Source organism: Meleagris gallopavo, chromosome 4 (genome assembly GCF_905368555.1).
Source record: "Meleagris gallopavo chromosome 4, MGAL_WU_HG_1.1, whole genome shotgun sequence".
NCBI lineage: Eukaryota > Metazoa > Chordata > Aves > Galliformes > Phasianidae > Meleagris > Meleagris gallopavo.
The window spans coordinates 26,612,112-26,632,802 of NC_139407.1; the positions used below are offsets into that span (position 1 = coordinate 26,612,112).

General features: G+C 43.4%; 1 long non-coding RNA gene across 1 annotated transcript in view; it reads left to right on the top strand.

Moving 5' to 3' along the window:
- LOC109367219 (uncharacterized) overlaps positions 1–20,691 on the top strand; it is a 146,422-nt gene that overhangs the window by 83,704 nt on the left and 42,027 nt on the right. The window contains exon 3 of the long non-coding RNA XR_014882951.1: positions 13,987–14,135. This is a non-coding gene — a long non-coding RNA (uncharacterized LOC109367219). The remainder of the gene's footprint in view (positions 1–13,986; positions 14,136–20,691) is intronic.

The following is a 20,691-nucleotide window of genomic DNA, read 5'->3' on the forward strand; positions in this document are numbered from 1 at the left end:
CAGACATTATAGAAGCCACTAATCTGTGCCCCAAAGCCTATTTTAGCCCCAAAGAACCTGAAACATACTTTAGTTCCAGAAACAAGACGTATACTTACCTTCTCAGGACATGGGAATGGAGGATATAGTGTAGTGCCCAGACATCCTACTTGCATGGCAGTCTGAAGGCCCAACACAAGTGTGGTGTGTCAGTTCTGGGAACAATTTTGGTTTGAAGTTACTACGGCTATATTCAATATTCAGCTCTTAATGTAGAGGTCTTTTATACAAACAACAATTTCAAGAACCATCAGACATAATTTTTATTTTCTGGTGTAATAGTTTAAAAAGGATCATTATCAAAATAGTAAAAAGGCACTTTTATTGACGGAAATATCTTGTTTTATTTTTAAGTTTACTGGTATCTATAAACACTTGGAGTAATTCCTCAGATTCCAGCTGTGTAATTTTTTTATGTTCATATGTAGGCAAACCACAAAGCCACAAATAAGCATTTGCTACTTTGAATGGTTTTTTGAAAGCTCACTGCAAGAGTACAGTGAAAGTTCAGAAAGATGTTTATAGGCAGTGTCCTACAAGCCAGAATTTGCAGCCCTCTGAGGTACAGCAAGTTAACCTCCAAAGGACTGGGTAAAGCATGACTGTAACTTTAGTCAGTGTTATTATAACGGACTCTTATTCTTATGTTTTAAACATTTCACTTTATTACTGCCTGTATCCTGCAGTTTGAGGATCAAACTTTTCAAAGAAGATTGCAGAACTTAAGTATATGATAAATAATGAGAAATGTTCTACTTCACAATTTATTCAACCTTCACTATTCATTCAGCATCATCTCAGGTCTTTGTCATTACTCAGTCAAGTGCTAGATGGAAGAGACCATTTTCAATGGTGATTATACCCTCCATATTTACCAGGGCAATGGATGCAAGTAGTACGAATGTGATTCTATTACAGAAATATGGAAAGCTGAAGTTAATAGAAGAGCAACAGAGCTTTGTTGTTTCTACAATTAGAGTAATCAGAAAACTGCCAAAGCTGCATGAAGTCAGCTTGATATCATGCTGTTCATCCTCATATTTCGTCTTTCAACCAGCTGTATCAGCTGATCTAAGTAACATAATTTAAATGCTTACTGAGATTAGCTACCTGACAGAATATCTGTGCTTATTTCTTCCCAAAAATGGTTCACGTCTGTTCAGCAGTGAATCCAATTCCAATCCTGATGGAAATGTGTAGTAAATCCAGAGTGCTTTCACTAACTCTGGTGTGGTTACAATGGTGTAAAACCATCAGCCAGACCTGAATGTCCCCAAAGGTTCACACCAGGGTCAGTGACCACATTAGGACCGCACTGTTCCAGTGCTGAGTCTCCTTTCTCATAACTCCAAGATGATAAACACTTTTACCAGTCAGGCAGGCTTCACGCTGCAGGATGTGAAGATGTGATCATGTGTTTGGGAGGAAGATCTGTCCCCGCTGTCTGTGTCTGGTGGAGTGAGAGAGAAGATAGCAGGGTCTTTATAAGAGACAGTAGTTTGTTTTATGTGAATTTGAAGATATAATATACAGTAATGGTCTGGGATGTATGTTTCAATCAGCCAAAGCCTTGTGGGCATTACTCCAAAAAGGCTATACAGCTATGAGCACTTTTGCATTTTTCTTTATGGTAAAGGGCACAAGAGAGAGAAAGCAAAATTACTTGCGCCAAAATGGTTTTTGTCGTGTGAGAAGAATTTGGAACTAAGTCTTAAATGCTCTGCAAATACTCAGGGTAAATATTCTGCTTAAACCTCTCTGGCTGTTTAACTAGACAAGATAATCGCTGCCTTACTACTTAAAATCATCTTTCCGTCCAGATGTAACTTCATTTTTATCACTGCAATGTAGTATGTTTTACAAAACTTTATTTTATTGCAGCTTCCCAGAAATGCATGTTCCAATGTACCAGACAAGCATAAGCAATGAACTCATACTGAGAAAAGTGTCTGTTTTATACTTAGTGAATATGCCCGATGTGTGCTTGGCATGAGTTTACTATGTATGCAGCACATTCTACCAAGCAACTAAAGCATACAGGAAAAAAAATGGGTAGCAATGGAAAGAATCTAACATGTTTGAATGGAGACGGGCTTGACAGAGGAGGCAAATGGGAAATAAGAGCTTTCGTGATGCTCTCTATCCTTGTTTTATGTGGCAAACTTGCTGACAACTGTAATTAGAAAAAGGCACTTCTGAAGCTCACCGATCATTAGTTAGCTGCTCCACCTAACACAAGAAATGAAAACATAAAAGCTATAGATTTCTGTAATGCTGCAGACAGGAAAAGCAAAACCTGTATATTTGCTAGTATGAGTCTAACTGTCCAACAATCATGAAGATAATACGATGGCCTTCTGAGGCCCTCTTCTCCAGCAGCTTGATGTCAGAGGTGCTTAGCTACAGGCAGCCTGATGGTTTTCCAAACTGTCAACACTGGGCAGTCTCCCTTGAAGCTGAAAGCCAAACTGTGTTACTTTTGATTTCCACATCAGCAGCAATGAAGTTGGGACTGTTAGAAGCTGTGGTGTGTTTGTTATTCTATCTACAGACACCAGAGGGTAGGGCTTCAGACCTCTAGTATTTAAGGACATGGACATTCTGGTTCAGTTGCTTTTGTTACTATTGTTCAAGCATTTCATTTTTGGACTTGTTGACATCCTTTCGAGCTTGGACACATCAAGCCCTTTTCTCCAGAAAAACTTTGTTTCTGCCCTCTTCAGGGAACAAAGCTTGGTCCCAGCCAAAGAAATTCAGAGCAGGAAAGCTGAATGCCACCAGCATCAAAACCCAACAAGCAGGAGGTTTTGTAACTGCATAACTCCCTTCTCAGGGTCATCTTGAATACTTGGTTTCATCCAACCTGAAAGATCCAAGAATCATTCAGCCCCTGGAGTGGGCCACCTCTGTGTGCAGCTGTAGAAAAGCTCTGCTGCGGGGTGGTGAGCTGGCAGAGTTCAGCTGTCTGCACCTCACCCTCTCGGTTAAAGGCAAGCATTTGCCCACGTTCTCTAAATTACCTGGGATCGTTTACAGTTGTAAAAATACTCTGCTACCAAAGCTCTGTTGTTCACCTTTAGGGATGAAAATGTTCCGCTCTGACAATGTTATCTGGAGAGAACAGCAGCTCCAATCATCTCAAACATGCTTGCAATATAACATGGCTTCAGGCAAAACCTGCTGACACTAATGCTGCAAAAGAAAGGGTTGAAAATGAAGTGACCATTACAATGAGAAATGTGAAGCAGATGACAGACAATTTTGCTTGAACAACTGCATTTAAATAACAGAAAATCATACCGCTTACCCTTTTTCTTTTCTAGCTCTCTGGAGGGTGGCCTTTCCATAGCAGTGAATTATTCCTGGCCTTTTGCATAAAACAGCATGTAGCCCCGAAATCCGTGGAGCCGTCTGCTCGGACAGGGGAAAAGTCTTCAGAAACACTGCCGTCTTGTGGCAGCCTCTCTGCAGCACTGCAGCCGCTGCAGCATCTCCAGCCTTGCAGAGGGCACAGGCAGATGTCAGTGGCATTTATTTAGCAGGAGGCCAGCTGCCCGGCACAAACTTCACATTTCACAGATGAAGATAGAGACTTAGTTTTGTGCAAAAAATAAAAATGAATCAGATGAGACAGGTGCCCAGTTAGATGATGACAAAGTAAGTGAACTGCTGCCAAGTGAAAGGCAGCCTTGGATTCCCTTGATGGGTTTCTGTGCTTTCATGAGCCTCATAGCAGCCCTGAATTCAGTCACCTTGCTGGAGCAGTTCAGCATCTACACCGACAGACAGTCAGGAAGGTTTACAGCTCAGGAAGGCTGATGACCTGGGATGGCTTTCTCAGAAAGGGAGCTCTCGTTTCCCAAGCCAGATTTGCTGTACAGCCTGCAGCACATCCTGTTACATAGGCTCAGTACACAGTGTGACAGTAATTTTGCAGTATATACCAGATGAAGGTATCAGAAATAATGTGAATCATTTTTCCTTTTTTGACTCCAACCAGCATTAAATCAGGAGAGTTCTGCCATCGATCACTTTAGTACTCATTACTTAATTATAAAGCATAAATTCTAAGTTTTGTTCAAAGTATTTCAGCATTCATTCCATGGTGCGCTTTTAAAGGCAGATCAGCATCAGTCTTAATTTTTGATGTATGAATTATTTCCTAGGATTGCCATCAGATGAATGAGAGTGAGCTTTCCCAGTCCGTGGTTGTTAAACACAATGGGTTTCTTTTTTTGGAATTATTATTTTGTGCAGGGTGAAAGCCCTCCTTAGAATCAAGTCCTGCCTATGTGCATCTGGCAGTCTATACAGAGCCTTAGCCAGAGCCGATTAAAATCACTAGGTGGATTTCCTCTTATCTGTGATGAAGAATGTTTTTATCCCATGCCGAATGTGTTGACATCCTGCCCTATGGTATATGTGAGAGTTTGTATGAATCTTTACATTATGGCCTGGAATGATATTAGAAAAAAACCTTGCCAGACTGCAGGGTTTAACAGTATAACACCTCAAATATTGTCTGTTTTTAACGAAGCTTAAGGAGTTCTTTTTCTGCCTGACTCAACTCTCTGTAACTCCCCAAAAGGAGTTTGCAGCAAGGTGGGATTTGGCCTCTTCTCCCAGGTAACAGTGATAGGACAAGAGGGAATTGCCTCAAGTTGCACCAGAGGTGGTTCAGGTTGGATAATAGGAAATGTTTCTTCTCAGAAGGAGTGGTGATGCAGTGACACAGGCTGCCCTGAGAGGTGTGGAGTCACCATCCCTGGAGGAGTTCAAGAATCATGGAGATGTGGCACTGAGGGACGAGGTTAGTGGGCATGGTTGGGATAGGTTGGGGTTTGACTGGATGATCTTAGTGGTCTTTACCATCCTTCATACTTCATTATTCTATTTTTCCACACAACAGAAGTTTTAATGAGTAAACCTGTTAAAAATCTCACAATTTTTAATCAGATCTGGGGAATTTGCCAGCTGGATTTCAGGATACATCAATAGGTAGATTTCCTGAAGGCCTCACACCTCTTTCACCAGTGGGTGCCTGAGGATAGGCATCACTGCTTTTAAAAGGAATACTTCTGAACAACCAAAAGCAGTTACCACTGAAGCAGCAGTCGAGGGGTTTTCGGAGCCCTGTCACCTCTTTTACAGCTCATTTAAGTTGCAGAGGCCCTGTTCTGACCTATGTCTCAAACATACATTTAATGTGGTGCACATAGGTGGAGTGTCTGTATCTGCTGTGTCTTTGGTGGCTGTATAGGAGATAGGTGTGCTGTAGGTGTGCTCATTGTTTGTACAGGCATGGAGAAGAAACCAGGCTGGACAGAGCCTGGATCACCTTGCAAACACTGTTCGTATAAGAGGGAAACATTCATGTGCCTCATTAAGGGCCTACTTCTCGCTTCAGTCCTAAAGAGACTGGAATTTTGGTGCCTGGTGAGGCCAAGCCTCACAGTGCAAAATACCACTTGTGCATATTTAATGTTAGTCCCCTTAGCAGTAACACTGATAGCATTTGGGCAGTCCCACCAACCTACAGGAAAAATCCTGAAGAGACAAAAAGCACTGAATGCAAACACAGCTGTGATAATACCACCTTTGGAACAGAGTGGTACAGCTACTGGCACCAGGACAGATTTGCAAGGCTAGATGGTGTTGTAATTTGATGCCTTTCTTGCCTTATTCACTCACATGTATATAATTTTATTTTATGTACCCACACCTTATAACCCTTGGCTTCATGTGTCTGCTGCTGTAAAACATAAGTCTGTCACTTTCTCAGAGCTTTTCAACCTTCTCCTGATCTATTCATAATTGATGTTTTTTCCCTCTCTTAAATGCACACAGATTGCCTTACAGTTACAGGAATGTTTTATAGAATCATAGAATGGTTGGGTTGGAAGGGAACCCGAAAGCACACCCAGTCCCAACCCCCTGCTGTGGGGGCACCAGCTCAGGCTGCCCAGGGCCCCATCCAACTTGGTCTTGAGTGCCTCCAGGGTTGGGTCATCCACCACCTCTCTAGGCAACCTGTGCCAGGGCCTCCCCACCCCCTGAGTAATGAATTTCCATCTAATATCTAACATAAATTTCCCTTCTTTTTAGCTTAAAGCCATTCCCCCTTGTCCTAACATTATCAGATTGCGCAAAAAGTCAGTTCCCTTGCTGTATGTAAGCTCCCTTCAAGTACTGCAATGAGGTCTCCCCAGAGCCTTCTCTTCTCTATGCTGAACAAGCCCAGTTCCCTCAACCTTTCTTCATAGGAGAGGTTTTCCAGCCCTCTGAGCATCTTTGCAGCCCTCTTCTGGGCCTGCTCCGACAGCTTTGCATCCTTTTTGTGCTGGGGGCCCAAGGCCTGGACGCAGACTTCCTTATCTTACAGTAATAGGAGTGTGCTGTCATACCCCTGCCGTGGACTGTAGGGCGTACAACCCCAGGTGCACTGTGTGAAGCTGCAGCTCTATCAGTGAGGTGAGCTCTGAACCTCCACTAATAAATTAGTTTGTGTAACAGCACAGTGATATGCAGCGCTTTCAAGACTGATTATAACAAGACCCGGATATTGTCCATTTATAGCTGCTCAAGATTGGCTAATATTTTTACAAGTGGAGATACTAACTCTGGCTCAGTATCCCGATCAGATTAAAACCATTTAATTTATTCAGAGGTCTTTGAAATAGCAGTTGCAGTTTCATCTGGTTACACCATTTTGTCTCTGTGATCTCCCTAAACACTGAAAATACTATTAAAAATCACCCTTGTAACTGTCTACATATGAATCAAGGGAGCCTGGCTCTGCTTGGAAGGAAAAGAGTGCCAATATTGTTTCAGCACTGAAGGGTGCTGAAATTTCTAAGGGTTTTGCTCTCTCTTTTGATACTCACCTGGATGTCCACATGCCTTGTAGAGTCATCCCTCTTCCTAACAGAGCACTGTCTTGAGTAGGATTCCACTGATTTTTCCTTATATCAATTGAGCACGTCATAGAGGGAGAAATAGAAAACCAAAGTAATGCAGTGCTCACAGCCCTACCTTACAGTTGGCTTTTCAGTCTCCCTTCATATCTTGAGTACTATGAGAAACACCTGTGTTTCTGCCTAATTTTAAGCCTAACTTTGATCCCTCTCAAGAAAACAAAAGCTTTGCCCTGGTTTCAGTGACAGCAGATATAGTTCATATAGTGCAGTCCACATGGTACCGATCCCCAGTTTAAAAACTTCATCAAGGAAATCAAGCACTGTATGCCACAGAGCCAGCAGCAGGTGAAGGAGTCTCTGAAGGATGCGCATGGCCCTTCCTTGCTCCTCAGCTTTCCCGGCAGCAGAGCTTGGAAGAACAGAGGCCTCTGGGGAGACTGCTGGGAGGGGAGCACATGACTGCTGTGCCATGCAGCAGAGCTCAGGATCAATGAGCCTCTAAAAAGATCCTGGGGCTGATGGGGAAGTGCATTGTTAATGCTATTAGATGTTACTTAGGCCTACAGCAAGCTGCGTGTTCAACAGTTTAAACTGTAATTGCTAACTGATGCAGAAATATGACAGAATATATGTAAATCCTGTTGAAAACTAATATAATTTTAGCTTCTCAGCTGGATTAGAGCCTCTGCAATTAGCAGTATGTGGAGCTGGCGATGTTAGTGGAGAATCCATCAGACAGGGCTATAGGGTGCATGCAAATCTGTGTGCGATAGAAGTGCCTCTTTTTCCACTTGAGAGGATATTACCAGATAATGCAGAGTCAATGTTGAGGCTGGGAGCTGTGGGAATGGAACCTACCTTGTGATACCTTGAGGTTTTCTTCCTTTTCTCGTGGCCTCTGGTTCCAGTTGAGAAGTGAATGCCTCATTCATTTTTCACCTGTCCCACTCTTCTCCTGTGGCACGGCAGTGTTTTGGGGTGCTGATGTTGTGGAAAAAGTTCCCTCCAGTGGATAATGCAATTATTCTCAACTGGTACCATCTGAAGCCTTTGTATCAGCATATATTTTCATGGACTTTTATGTGCATTCTTACTCGCTGTGTTTATGTACCTATTTAAAACAAGAACTAGGAGCAGAGAAGTACCACAGGAAGAGCAACAGATGTCTTTCCCCATCATCTATAAAATCTACTTTTGCAGCAAGCATTTGAATAGTAGGTGATTTAGGTTCTAGAGTGGTGAGATAAGTGTAGATGCACAACTGTGTTAAAAGTGATCAGTCTGATTTTTTAATATATTTGGGAAAGAAGGTGCACATCTCCCTCTCTGTGTTGTTTTGAAGTTCTGAGATTGGCTTTCTTTCCTTTCAGTGCATAAGCAAAGAATTGTAAAATGGGTCAGAAGAGCCCTTAAAGATCATCAAGCTCCAACCCCCTGCTGTTGGCTGATGCCAACCACTGGATCAGGCTGCCCAGGGCCCCATCCACTGTGGCTTTGAGCACCACCTCTAGTCAGTCTGGTCTTTTCCACAGCTTGGCACACCCTGCTTCTAGCAGCTAAGAATATGTGGCAGTGACATCACCCTTATCTGTACATCTCATACTACTCAGTGGAGGCCTCCTGTTCCCAAAATTTCTCCTCCACAGCTTTAAGAGAAATGCATTGATAATGACTTCCCCATAAAATTTGAAAACTTTTAAGAAAGCAGTTCCTAGTGGGACTCAATATGATTAAATTTTCTACAAATCTTTGAGGACCTCAGACTTTGTGTATATATGCTGAAGGCTCAGTTATAACACGGATGTTTTAGACTAAGCCACCCCTGCAAGAGGGTGAGGGGTGGAGAACTGACTTGATTCAGGATTCCTGAGGTACTGTGGGGAGCACAGAGCTGCTTAGTATCCCTTTTTTCAGTGAACTCCTTTATTATAGTAAACACTTTTTGTTTGCTCTGTTTTATTAGTTTTCTGTCATTTAAATGATTTACATAAGAGAAGGTGTAGCATTTGTATGTTTTTTAATGCCACACCACAACACCTTGTGCTGTGCTTCTTACTGCTTCACTTCTTCTCAGGAATTCCAGCAACACGATGGAGTAAACAGGTAAGTCTCTACTGCTACTACAGAATTAACTCTGAGAACAGGACTGTGCTATCAGTTTCATCATGGAAGACACAGCAGCTCCACTGTGTGTGGCCCCCTCCACAAACCTGGCAAACAGTGGGATGAACAGTCAGACTCTGGAGATGCATTTGTGGAAAGGAGAGTTTCTATTCTTCCTTGGTGGAAAGAAAATGTTAGACTTTCTATGGGAGGATATTGCTGCTCTGTTGTTTTAACATTCCTTAAAGGACTTCTTTCATTTACACACTCCCTTCAGAAATGTTAATCTCACCATTGTTCCCCTTTATTTGGGGAAAGTGGGAAGGCATTGCTCACTGAAGGATTTTATGTTATAAAGAAGTATTTGGTAAGAAATGTGGCACTGTAAATTTTTCGTGCTGTAGAGTGTTAAACAAAAGTGAAGAGGGAGGCCATTATGGTAGAAGTTGTTAAAATAACATTACTATACTTCACGGATATCTTTCATAAAGACTTTTTAATAGCAGCCCTACTCAACTCACACTGCTGTGTACATGGCTATAACCCAAATGTCCAGGGGAAGCTAGGGAAGAGCTTGGCTTGTTGGATCTGGTTGTTCCTCAGGTGAGAGCGCTCTCTGTATGCCTTTAGGGAAGGAATTCCCTGGTTTAGCATTCTGTAGGCTGGTGGAGATTATCAGAGACCACAGGACTGCTACAGGAGTCCTTCCTGCTTCCATCTGAGAGATGCCTGGCAAAGCCACCAAGTAAATTTCTTTGGACTGTATTGCTTTTTTTCATAGAATCATAGAATCAAGGAATCCTTAGAATTGGAAGGGACCTTTAAGGATCATCTAGTCCAGCCTCCCTGCACTGAACAGGGTCATCCACAGCTACATCATGTTGCTGATTGTTTGCCTTAGAAAACTTCGTTCCATGTTTGCTAATCTCAGATGTGGTTAAGCCAAACTTGAAGGTGCCTTTTGGTGGCTGTCACTTCTATCGTTGTAATTTTGGCTTGTTTACTAAAGCAAACCACTCCTCCACAAACAAAGAGCTTCAGCAAACCCCAGTGTGTCAAGTTGCTATGGCTCGGCAGATTTTGCCTGCCCAGATGCCACATGTACACTGACAAACCATCCCAGTGCGTTTCAAAGGGGATGCAGAAGCTATCGTATCTATCACATGAGAAATGGCGATTCAGCCATGAGAACTGGACAACAACCTAGTCCAGAACCAAACAGCTCAAGAAAGCTAACAGCTCAGATTTGCACCACTTGTTTTGCTTTGCTTTGTTTTGTTATGTGAGGTACTCGGTTCTGGAGAGGTCGCATTCCGTCATTCCATGCCGAAGCAGAAGCCCTCGGCTGGTTAAGGGGCAGCCCCGTCAGGGAGCGGCTGCCGGGCGCCATTGTCCTCCGCGTGGCGGCAGCGTTCTGACATCACAGGGCAGAGCGAGCAGCAGCGGCGGGATCACCCTGCGTGTTTAACACCTGCCGCTAGTGGGGGGGAAGGCGGTACGAGGCCTTGGAGCAGCAGTTTGTGAGGGCAGTTCGGTAAAGGAAGGGGAGGAGCACGAGTATCTCGGCCCATCCGAGAGGCCGGCTCACCTATTGGCTGCTAGCCGCACAGCAAATGTAGCCGCGGTCTCCACGTGGCGGAAAGCTCTGGCAAGAAAGAATGTGGCGACTCGGAGGGAGTTCCCGCCTTTTTGATGCGGTTCAGGTCTCTTGCTGCAGTGGATACCAGTGAAGGGCGGCGGGGCTTCCACGTCTGTGAGGCGTGAGCAGGTGGGTGATCTGCTCAGTGTGGTGGAGGAGCTAAAGGAGAAGGGGGAGAGATTAAGGAATAACAGGGAGTGCGAGCAGGAGATCGACTGGTGGAGTAACTCTGTACTGAATGTGTGAGAAAGATATAGGGCTGATATCCCCCAAACAATGGTGGACTCCTTGCCCAGCTGGCATCAAACAGAGGGAGGCAATTAAAGGGAAGAGGAGGAGTGGAAACAGATCCCACCTTGGCGTGACCCCCTCCTCCCAACCTACCTCAATTCCCCAGATTTCCCTACCTAATAGGTTTGAGGCTCTGGAACTTGCAGGAGAGGTGAGTGAGGATGTGGTGGGACGTCTACCCGTGAGGTTGTCGATTGTGAGGTGTTAAAGGCCTGGGAGTGGTCTATCCCCTGTGCTGCAAGATGAGCCAGCAGGGAAGAAGGCCAGTGTGGATGGACAGGGAGCTCTTCCTGAGGCTCCAGGAGAAAAGAATCTACTTCCTGTGTAAGAAGGGCTGGGCAACTCAGGGAGAATACAAAGAAGTTATTAGGATGTGCAGGGAGAAAATTAGAAAGGCAAAAGTCCAGCCTGAACTCGGCCATTGGGGTAAAAGAGAACAGAAAGCTTTTTTTACAAATATATTAACAGTAAAAGGAGAGCTAAGGAGAGTCTCCATCCTTTACAGGATGTGATGGGAAGCATGACTACTGAGGATAAGGAAGAGGCTGAGGTTCTCAATGCTTTCTTAATGTCTGTCTTCAAAAGTCAGACCAGTTATTCTCTGGGTATTCTACTCTCTGGCCTGGAAGTCTTGAGTGGGGAGCAGAATAAACCCCCCGTGATTCAGGTGGAAGCAGTCAGAGACCCACTACTCCACCTGGACTGCTACAAGTCCATGGGGCCAGATGGGATCCACTCAGGGGTGTAGATGTCTCTCCACCTGCGAAGATTCAGATTGGACTTTAGGAAATACTTCCAAACTGAGAGAGTGGTCAGGCACTGGAGTAGGCTGCCTGCGGAGGCGGTGGAGGCACTGTCCCTGGAGGTGTTCAAGAAATGTTTAGATGTTGTACTGAGGAACACGGTTTAGTGGGAAATATTGGTGTTAGGTAGATGGTTGGACTGGGTGGTCTTAGAGGTCTTTTTTTCAACCTTGGTCATTCTGTGATTCTCTGTATGTGCAATCCTGGGGGGTTTTCCTCAGGTTTCTTTTTCAAGCAGCATTAGGAGGAAAAAAGGAAAACATATTCAAGTGCATCTCAGAGAGATGTAAATTAATTTCCCCAAACCCTGATGAGAGACAGGAAAATCATCTTCACAGTGGAGAGTTGAGGCACAAACTCATTTATGTGTCCAAACCCAGCCTGTCCCGAGGTTGGATGGGGTCCTGTGTAGCCTGATCTAGTGGGTTGTAACCCTGCCCACAGCAGAGGTTGGGACTGGGTTGGTTTTAAGATCCCTTCCATCTCAAGCCTTTCTGTGACTTTCTGGTTCTGTCCAGGAGCTCACAGCAGCTGTATGCAAGCTTTGTGCTTTATGTATTGAAGTGAATAGAGACAGGAAAGCATCTGTTGCAGTAAAGAGAATACCAAGGTATGCAAAGAAAGAAGAACAGGATCAACAAAACATACTGGAAATTTTCATACGTAAATCCACCAAAATACAGGGAGCTCACTGGGTGACAACTTCCATGTATTAGCAGGTTGTGCATATTTGACATAGAGGCAGCCAAGGAGCAGAGATCTTGGCAACGATGTGGCAATGTCTCTTAAGCTTTTTAATTAATTCCTTTGCAGTTAACATGGGTGGTGATGTGTCCTGGTTGTTTTGTGGTGTTGTAGATGATGATGATGATGATCTTTTAATGAGCTGATTGGTTCATTACTCACAAGTCCAGCCTGTAATCTGTTGCTTTTGTTCATTCAGAAACTAGAAGTTTTTCAGGAGAGCTTGGCAAAAATCCCTTAGCCAGGGATCCAAGGGCATCGTCCTCTTTCAGCTGCACAGCTTCTCATTAATATTTGAAAAGATTTAGTGTAGAACTTAGGGTTGGGTGTAGTATTTTATACGGTTATTTCTAAATTCATAGATTCCTAGATTTTTCAGACCAGAAGGGACTATTATGCACATCTTCTCTGACCCCCTGCATAATGTAGGCCACATTTGTTTAAAGTTTCAATTTGCTTTCCTGTGCAAACTTGTATACGTTATCTATAGTTTGGTACAGAGGAGTAGCTAGCAAAAAGGTTGAAACCTATAAATATTATATTAGACCACCTGGTGCTCTGAAGCATGCTTCTGAATGATGGCTGCTCAAAATGGAAAGCAGTTTGAAAGATAGGGAGATACAATGATGTGACTGTTGCAAAGAGCAAATGAATGGTTCCACGTTAGGAAGAAGTTGTTTCCAGGAGCATCGTTTCTGTTCAAGTTTTATCTTTTTATTATTATTATTATTTTTTTGGCAAATGTTCATTCACACACAACCTTTGTTTTAGAAGCAGGGAAGCAAAGAAGGGAGATAAAGGTTTCTGTGGGAGAGCACAATAGATGTGAATAACTCATTAATGATGAGCCTTCTCAAACCGACAAGAGAATGCCACTCACCAAAGGGCTACATTTACAGTTAGAGGTATAGCACACAAAAAATAGTCCAATAGCTATTATATTTGCTATATTACAGAATAATGATTAATTTAAATAGTAAGAAAATCTATTTGGTATTTACTGACATCCCATTGTGTGATTGAAGATGTGTTGAATGGCCCAAGAGAGATGTTTCTGTCTTTGCATCTCTGTTTTAAACAAAGATAAAAAGGAAAGGCGATAGGAGCCTCAGGCTTAGCAGCCACCTCTGTGACAGCAGCCCAGGCTTTGGTGGTCTTGCTTTCACTCAGCCTATTGTTCACACAAGAGCCTGCAAGAAGTGTTTTACAGCTGAGCGCAGACCCACCACATAACAACCACAGGTTCTGTCCTGATGATTAACGTTGGCTGTTTGAAATAATCCAAATGCTGCTCTCTGATCTGATAAAAGAATAAATACATTGGGTGTGAGTGATGGGAGCTAGGGGGAAGAACAGGGAGGGGACAGGGACAGGTTTTTGTCAGGCTCAGTTTTCTGAAAGTGGAACAGCTTTTGAGGAAGAAAAAAAAAACCCTTTTTTTTTCCTACAGATGTTAAGTACCAGAAGATTGCCTCAATCTGCCAGTCATGTTTTACCAGAGTGCGCTGCAGCCTATCTGGTATGAGAGAGCAGGAGAGATGTTCCCAGCAAACAGCAGCACAAACTTATGGCCCTGTTCTACTGACAGTGCTTCCAAACGTGAGTCAACAAGGGGAAGTACTTCATGTCCCCACAGAAACCAAATTGAGCAGTAGATCTGTACAAATCACTGTGTATTAATCTGCCAGCTTTTTGCAATTGTTACCCTGCTCGTGTAGCCATCTGTGTGTCTTGCTAGGTATGCCCCACTTTCCACCAGATATCTGAAGGTGTGTCAGTAGTGCAAATACATGCCTGCTTACATGCCTCTATAGAAGAAAATCGGCCCCCAGAAAATGAACTGTTCTGCATAAAAAAAATGTTTAATAAATACAGCAAGGTGTAAAAGGCATGGTGTGTACTAAAAAAAAGTGAAACGAAATTGTTTTGGGTAATGTGCAAAGGCATTCTCATTTACAAAGCTAGAGATTCTAAATTGATTCATCATTTTACTGTTTCAGTTTATGATGTAGCTTGGTTTTCATCAACATGAGCCTTTTCTTTTAAATGCTCATCATTAGATTCTTGTTTTAAGAGATGTTATAATCATTTTGTAATCATACATAATCAGGTTCTGATTGTTGTATCTTAACTGCATCAACTGCTTTCTTCTGATTCTAAGGTCATAGTGTTTCTCTTCAGGCCTTTTAGTTTATGCTACTGATCTTTTCATTAATACTGGGATTACCTCAATATGATACAAACACTGTAAAAGATCTATATATTGTTATTGCATTTGTTGTTTTTACTTAAGTGCCTGTTCTGGAGACTCAGATCAGATGTGTTGGCTGCAGGTGGGACAAAGTACCATGCTTTTTGTCATTCTAGGGATGTCTGTGCAAAAGATAAGTCCTCTGGGGGGAAATGCACTGTGTGACTATATGAATGGACAGCTTTCTGATACCTGCAGTACAGATACTTGCATCTGAAGTGCTGGTTGAGCCACATTATTTTGTGTATGGAAGAAATTCACTCTCTACAATGACCTGAAAGGAGGTTGTAAGAAGGTGGGAGTCAGCCTCTTCTCCCAGGTGGCAGTGATATGATGAGAGGGAATGGCCTCAAGTTGCACCAAGATAGGTTCAGGTTGGATATTAGAAAAAATTTCTCCTCAGAAAGAGTGGTGAGGCACTGAGACAGTCTACCTAGGGAGGTGGTGGAATCCCCATCCCTGGAGGTGTTCAAGAACCATGGAGATGTAGCACTGAGAGACATGGTTAGCAGGCATGGTGAGGATGGGTTGGGGCTGGACTGGATGATGTCAGTGGTCCAACCTTTTCCAACCTTTATGATTCTATCATTCTGTGATTCTATGAACTGGTCTTTCTTGAGGTAAATCTCATTGGACCTATTTCAGATATTTTGTGATGAAATAAACATGCTTCTTAGAATTTTTTGTGCTAAATTGAAAGGCAACCTACAGTGATGAGCTCGTTAGAACACCTACCAGTAATAATTATAAATTTGAACAAGAGAATCCTCCTTCTGTCATTGTAGGGCTCCAGTTTCTTTCAGTACTGCTAGGTGCTAAATAGATATATACAATACTAATTAAATCTCTGATTTTGAAGTAACAAACTCATACCGGTGATGTTTATTAAGAAGGATTTTACTTTGTATCCAGCATACAAAGAATTTGTATGTTGAGTTCAGACACAGCAGTATTTGTTTATAGCAGTGCTGCAGCCCAGAGTAGTCAGTGAAGAAGGAAGCACTAAGAATGGACAGAGAAGAGGCACAAGCTAGGAACTACATCTGCCATTTCCTCTTAAAACAGCATTTTGTCCTCCAAGCACATATGACTGAGGAGGACCTTTGCTTTGGCATGTAACAGAGTGTAACCCTGGTCTCCAATCTCTGGACCATCTTAGTCCTTCTTGTATTTTGTAATATAGTAATCTATTATTTTTTGGTTTATTTTATTTTTCTCTATTTTACTTTATTCTTCCCACCCTGACAGTTAGAACTGATACAAGTGCTCAGCAAACCCAAGCTGTCCCATTTAGGGGCTGAGTAGAGCCCACCCATGCATCTCAGCCAGCAATGAAAGTAACTTCCAGGTGTAAACTTTCAAATCAGAGATGTTGTCATGTTGCAACAGACTGTTGTCAGCCATCCAGGAACTTATAGTCTCCCTCTCCAACATTTCTGCTTAGTCACTGAAGAGTAACTTTCAGAGAGTTTCCCTGCCAGGGAAATGTAACTTGTTTGACTTATATTATGAAGCTGTTGGGATATTTGATGATCATTCTTATTATTGTTCGTTATTTTACTTCAAATAATTGGGCATATGTAAAGGATTAGGACTTACCTCTCTATAATGACATGCTTCCAAACCTGGAAATAACAAAGCAGGAGAGAAGAGCACCTAGCTAAATTTTATTACTATGTGTTTATCAAGCAGCTACCAATGTATCCAGAACTACATCCCCAGATACTGTGACATATCTCTTGGTGCTTCACCCTAGTCACAACTCTGCAGTGCTTTCTGTAAAGCACTCACATAAAGACAGCTAAGAGCACCTAAGCACACCGGTGAAGGAGTCCGAGACTCTCTCCTAAGCTTATTCAGTTCTGTGGTGTGGATGCTTCCAAAGCACAATTGTTGGAGAAGTTTTCCATGACTGTGGACCAAGCACTTTCACAGAGGTAAACATGGACAGCTTTTTTATACATGGACAGGTAGACATGATAGAAGCTTTTGGTAGACACGGCTTCATCATTTGTGAAATAAATGGGGAAAGGAGCAATAAGAGCAGCTTCTCCAAGCACTCCCCTGTTAAACTCTGGGTTGACCTTAACAAAAGAGCACTGCACCTTGGATTCACTTGCCTCCTTGGCCGCAGCCATCTTGTCTGCACTGGGTGCATCAGTGGTACTCAGGAAGCCCTTGTCGGTGATCTGGGTTTATTCTTTGCCTTCTGCTTCAAGTCAGTTTAACTCAGTCTTTTTTTTCTTCTTTTTTTTTCCCCTGGTTTTTTTTCCCTCCTGACTTAAGCCACTGGTCTATCTATTAATTTGTTTTCCTGATGGAGTAGCATACAATGATAATTTGTTACTGTGGAGCCCATAATGACTTTTAATTGTGGCTCCTAATGTCACACTCTGTCATTTAAATCTCAATGGCTGTCACTTCCTCGTTCTTTCCCAGAGAAAATAAGGCTTTTTCCCCCTTCAAACATCTGCATTAGCACACAGTTTATGCCTGCCTCGCTTGGGCTAAGTGAGTCACAGAATGCCAGCTTCTCAAATTATTAGCTTCTCCGACTTAGCCATAGTGGAAAAATAAGCATAATCTATTTGTTACTTTCAGTGGACTCTCAGGATACGGAAGAAATATTGCAGATTTAAACAAACATCTTGCAGATGCACTTGTGGTTTTGTTTGTCTGAAGATCCCAGCCTTGTGGCGCTTGCTGTCTTCCTTAAAATGAGGCAGAATAATCTGAGCAATTACTTTTATGTCTGTTTTCCCATGCAGACTGCTGCACTGAAGTCACTGATGTTGTTCCTTCTCATAGTAGTGGAATTGAGTTTCATTCCCAGAACATCCAGCTAAGCAGTGTTTCCCCATTGGTATACGTAGTAGTAGGAGGATGAAGTTGCAGGGTAAATACCAGCAACAGTGTAGTATATGATTGCAGCAAAGTTCTCACCCAAGTATATGTTGTGTTGGAAATTGATCAGTGAGAAAGTTGATATTTTGCATTTAGTGTGGAAAGCCTAGATGTGAAGAAACATCCAGTCCTGATGTCGTCAGCATCTGGCTCAGCTCTCCTGGCTATGGGACCCAAGTGCACCTACTGCTTATTCTTGTTCCCCCTTCTAGCCAGGAGGTAGTTCCTTCGCTGCCAGAACTGCTATCAGACTGCCAGTTTGGCTTACCATGTAATGTGTTGTAAGATTGGTTGTCCTTGGGGAATAACTCTGGGATTTTGGATTTGGGAACTCAAATTGCCCAGCTGGAGCTACCCTATGGCTTCTCTTAGCTTGTCAGCAGCTGGAACTTTTGAGTTTGGGAACTTGTAGCTGTGTGAGGTATGTCATCTCTGCTGCAAAAATGCCCCTGAAGGAACACACAAAGGAAACTCTGCGTTTATACGGTATCCTGCGCTTAAAAGAGGCAATATCACACTCTGTTTGGTCTAATATATTTTTCTAAAGTTTAAACCAGATTAACTGTAGTCAAACAGAACAACAACCCAGCACATACCCAAAAGGAAGCTGAGATTTTCTGAGGAGCATAGTGGAGCTGAGCACACAGCTCTGAGCAGAAGAGACTTGCAGTCAGGTCCACGTCTTTTCCAGGTCTGACTCCACGTGCTTTCCTTAGTGAGCCCATTCTCACTGTAGTGGAGGTAATGTCTACTTGAAGGTTAAGATCTGTGGAAGTCTCTACTGATATTTGTTTGGTTTTGTTTTTATTTTTTTCTTCATCTTGAGTCATTCCATCCTTCTTGCTTAAGTTGTATAGTTATCGTTAGCTGATGGCCCTCGTGGCCAAAAAGGCCAATGGCATTCTGGGGTGCATTAAGAAGAGCGTGTCCAGCAGGTCGAGGGAGGTGATCCTCCCCCTCTACTCTGCCCTGGTAAGGCCTCATCTGGAGTACTGTGTCCAGTTCTGGGCTCCCCAGTTCAAAAAAGACAGGGATCTCTTGGAAAGAGTCCAGCGGAGGGCCACAAAGATGGTGAAGGGCCTGGAGCATCTCCCCTATGAAGAAAGGCTAAGTGAACTGGGTCTGTTTAGCCTTGAGAAAAGAAGACTGAGAGGGGACCTGATCCAGGTTTATAAATATCTGAGGTGTGGCGACCATAGCGGTGAGGCCAGTCTCTTTTCAGTGGTACGTGGAGACAGGACGAGGGGAAACGGACATAAGCTGCAGCACAGGAAGTTTCGCACGAATGTGCGTAAGAACTTCTTCACGGTGAGGTGACGGAGCACTGGAACAGGCTGCCCAGGGAGGTTGTGGAGTCTCCTTCTCTGGAGATATTCAAGTCTCGCCTGGACGCCTACCTGTGCGACCTGGTGTAGGGAACCTGCTTTGGCAGGGGGGTTGGTCTCGATGGTCTCTAGAGGTCCCTTCCAACCCCTACAATTCTGTGATTCTGTGATTCTATGATGTCAGCCAAAGAGCGCTGTTAAGTCTGTGCTTTGTAGAAGCTGCTGTCAGCTGTCAAATTTCACTTATTTTTTCAGTGCAAAAGAATGAATCTTTTTCCTTCACCAGCCTATAAACGATACAGTGTTATATGGAGCAAAGTGACAGAGCCGTGCTTAGAATCATAGAATCACAGAATCATTAAGGTTGGAGAAGACCTCTGAGATCACCAAGCCCAATCTCACCAATCCCATCCCACCATGCCCACTGACCACGTCCCGCAGTGCCACCTCCCCAAGTTTCCTAAACACCTCCAAGTGACAGTGACTCCACTTCTCTGGGCAGCCTGTGCCGATGCACCACCACTCTTTCTGAGAAGAAATGTTTCCTAGCACCCAGCACGAACCTTTCCTGGTGCAACTTAAAGCCATTCTTCTTGTATCATAGTTTGAAAAGGCGTTTAATGTGGGAGGACCTCATCACGCTGTGTCCTCATTGCATTCCCTGTACGAGCACACTGTTGCTTCCTGATAGGAAGAGTTGGCACTCGCTTGCAATAGGCTTCTGTATTTGCACTTTGGTTTGATTGAAAATGTATCTGCTTTTATTAATAGGAATGCAGATGGGGCATGGCTGTAGTGTTTATTTTTTAGGGGAGGAGGAGATGCTTAAATTGGCAGCTGGAAAGTATGTCATAGGTTAGTTTCTGTGATCTGAGATGCCCCAGCAGAGATCAGGATCAGCACAACATCTGCTTTGCTTGCCTGGTGCACACCTACATATTCATGCACAGCCTTCTGAACTCTCAGGAGACGTGTGTTTAGGAAGAAGAGTTCCAGTGAGCCGTAAACCTCCTGCTAGAGCTGATGGGAGATGAAACATCTTTTGTCTGCCATACTTTCGTCTACAGAGAATTTTTCAGGCTAATAGGAAAAGGCAGGTCTTTTGATAAGTGCTTGTTGTCTCACCTGGCTCCTAATGAATGCAAAGAGCAAATGAGAAATGACCAAAAAATAAGCATGTGCTAAGAAATGGGCTGAGAAATAATGTGTTTTTGTGAAGGTCCCTTGAGCCAGAGTTGTGTGAGCGAACCAAGCATGAGAGTGTGATGTTCCACCCTGGCAGGAGGTGGGTGGCCCCGCTCTGAAGAAAGGTTTCCAACACATCCAGCCAAGAGTGTGGAATGTGCCTCTCTCTGCAGCCAGGCTTCGCTCCCCAGGGCCAACTGAATACAGGGAGATGGATGAACAGCATGAGAACTGTTGCAGAAGCACCTAAGAAAGGGGATTTTTTTTTTTCCTTTCTTTTCCTTCTCTTCCTTTCTTCCTTCCAACAGACAGCTTAAAATCATTATGTGCATTTGTCCTCTCATTCATTATTTGGTCACTGACTTCTGTCCCACTGGCATTGTTGATATGGTGAGCACACGCTGTTCCTGGCTGGTCCTTGACTCTCTTAGTTCTAATGCTAACTGTGGATGAAGCAGTGTGGAGGCAGAGCACACCAGGAAGATGCTAG